Here is a 2,971-nt window from a genome sequence, read left to right on the forward strand (position 1 = left end):
GAAGTTAAGGGTCTTGATTAAGGTCCCTTCTTCCAGGAAGCCTTTCTGGACTTCCCAAGGTGGTTGTACTGGTGCTTCCCAGCTGTTTGCAAAGCCACTCTTAATTCCTCCACAACTTTTCACTCTTTGCTAAAATGATTTCCTGGTGGTGTCTCTCACTAAGAGAGGGCTGAGTTACATTTGTTCACAAGGCCTAGAACATTTTAAGCCCTCATGAACATTTGTTGAGTGGCTGAGTTTCTCACTTACTAGCTACTAGGTACTACAGCTGTGAAGTCAGGCTCATGGAAATTAAGGAGAAACTCCAGGAAAGCCCAAGCTCTTCTTGGTAGCAGATCAGAGTCTGTAGGCTAAGCCAAAGACTGAGCTGAGAAGCACATGTAAGTAAGGGAAGATGAAAAAATCAAAGGGAGCCAGTCCAGAAAGGAGCTGGTGAAAGTGTTTCAATTTCCCTACTTGTAGATGCATTTGTTTAATTGATTCATTCGGCAACTTTATATTGGGCATCTACTATGGACCAGGAGCTATTTCAGGCATTGGAGATACAGTAGTGAATAAAACAAAGTTCCTCTTATATTTCCAGTGGGAGAGAAACATTAAACAAATATCAAGTGAAAAATACTGATAACGTCAGGTAGTGATAAATGCTGGGATGGTAAATAAAGCAGGGGAAAGAAATAATCACTGATAAAAAAAAAGGAAGGTCTCTCTGAGCAAAGACCTGAACGAAGTGAGGGAGCGATGCCATGAGAATATTGGAGAAAGAGCATTTCAGAGAGAATAAGTACAAAGATCCTGAGGCAGGCTTGGTGTGTTTGAGAAACAAGGTGACCAGAAGTTTAGAGCAGTGTGGGGAAGGAGAAAGATGAAGAAAATTCTTCTGCACTAGTGAAACTGTCCTTCCCAGCACCAGAGTGTTATGATTGGTGATCCTCTGACTATATAGACCAGTTGCAATAAAGAACGCCCCATACAGTGCTGAAACCAGACCTTTATCTCTCAGGAGTGCTCTATTGAAGACTATCCACCCTCTAGGACAAGGGTTCTCACCTGAGGTCAACAGGCCCCTGGGGGCTCACAGTCAGGCTTCATATGGTCAGTTAACCTCCTCCCCAATCTGTGCCTGCCTCCTGAACATTTTTCTGCAGATAAAGTCTTAGATGGAACCTGTCTGCAAATGCCTGCAGGACCAGGTAGGAATATAGAAGAATGAAATAGGCCAATGTGAGAACCCAGCCACACTTTGTTTGCCTATTAAACAGAGGAATATTCTTCACTTCCACAGAGAAATAAGCTCTCTCCCATTTGTCTTGAAATATTCAATCTTTTGGTTCTATTTTTAATTTCCTCACTCTGGTAGAGACTTAGGGCCAGAGAAATACTTCTTCACCATAAGAAAACCAGCAATGTAAGGGTGATGACAGATGGCAAGTAATGTTCAGTGCTGGGGATCCATAGAGGATGCTGAGGACTGTGGAGAATGGGAGGGGATGTACCTTCCAAAGGCGGCAGCCGCCACTATGCTTCTGCTGCTCACTGCCTTGAGGGAATGGGACCCAGTGTGGACAGATCTTAGGACTGGTTAAGAGAAAGCAAAAATCTGGATCTCTTTGGGGGTGAAATCTCCAGAGATTTTATTTGGTTCACATTTTTTTTTTTTAGAACCCTGGTAGACCACCCATAACTCTCAGGGTCAAATATGGCCCATATGCAGGTGGTTTGTTGAACTCTGATCTATAGATTTTACCAGAATTTCTGAGAGATCTGTGACTTAACATTGACAACTACTGTCCTAGAACATGATTCCCTTTCACTTCTGTGGGTAGAAAGACCAAGGACACAGCCATCAACCATGTCCCAGGGTCCCAGAAGTCTAGGGGACAGCCATCTGCCTGGCTTCTCCCTCCCCCCATCCCTGACCCAGAGCACAGAAGCCAGCAGGATCTGCTCGTCTTCCTCTGTCCCCCAGTGAGTGTCCTCCACTATAGGGGTGGAGCAAGCAGGACATTGTAAAGGGAATTGGTACTGAGAAGCACCAGATGAAGTTTAAGAGATGCTCATTACTGTGAAAGGCAGCTCTCTTCTTTGTCTTCTCAATTCTCCACTCCACTCCCTCCCATACATCCCTCCACACCCAAACCACTACATCCCATGAGAGTATCTTTGATTACAAGTTACGGAAACCCAAATCAAACCCTGTGGGGAAAAAATAAACTCTTTCATTCCTGTATCTGAGAAGCCGAAGGGCAGTGCAGCTTCGGGCATGTTGGATTCAAGTGCTCAGGAATCTCTCCCTGTCACTCAAACCTGAGCTCTGCTTTCTTCTCTGTTGCCTTTGTTCTTTGACAGACTCTCTCGAAGTGGTGGAAAAGTTGGCTTGCATGGTCATTACTGCTCATCATCTCAGAAGGGGAGGCACTTACATCAAGTCCTAAAAAAAAAAATCTGCTTGGGCTGTGATACTGGACAAACCCCTGTGTCCAGTGGCATGGGGTACTCCTATTGGCTAGCCTGGGTCATATGCTCTCCAGAAGAGTGGGTTCCAGAATCACAAGGAGCTTTGAAGGTGCTGAGTGTGAGTGTGTGTGTGTGTGTGTGTGTGTGTGTGTGCGTGTGTGTGGTGGTGGTGGTGAAATGGCAAACTCTAAAAGGAAGGGATGGTGGCCACTTAAAAGGGTACCTTCTACCCACAGGCACTTTAGATACAACAGTCAACGGTCATTCCCTCGGCCCCCAAACAAAACCCAAAAGTCTCTCTCTGCAACTCAGCAGAAGCTCAGTGCAGATTGCTCATCAATTCCAGTATCAGAACATCTGCACTGCAAAACCAAGAAGGTGCAGTTCGGGTTTGGTACACAGAGATTTTCAAGCCTTGGCAATTCCTCCACGCGGGCAACAGAAGACACTCTCCAGCTTTGTGAAAATCACTCTCCCTTCCCTCCCCAATTAGAATGAAAGTTCACTACTGCAG

Source organism: Delphinus delphis, chromosome 11 (genome assembly GCF_949987515.2).
Source record: "Delphinus delphis chromosome 11, mDelDel1.2, whole genome shotgun sequence".
In the NCBI taxonomy this organism is placed as follows: Eukaryota; Metazoa; Chordata; class Mammalia; order Artiodactyla; family Delphinidae; genus Delphinus; species Delphinus delphis.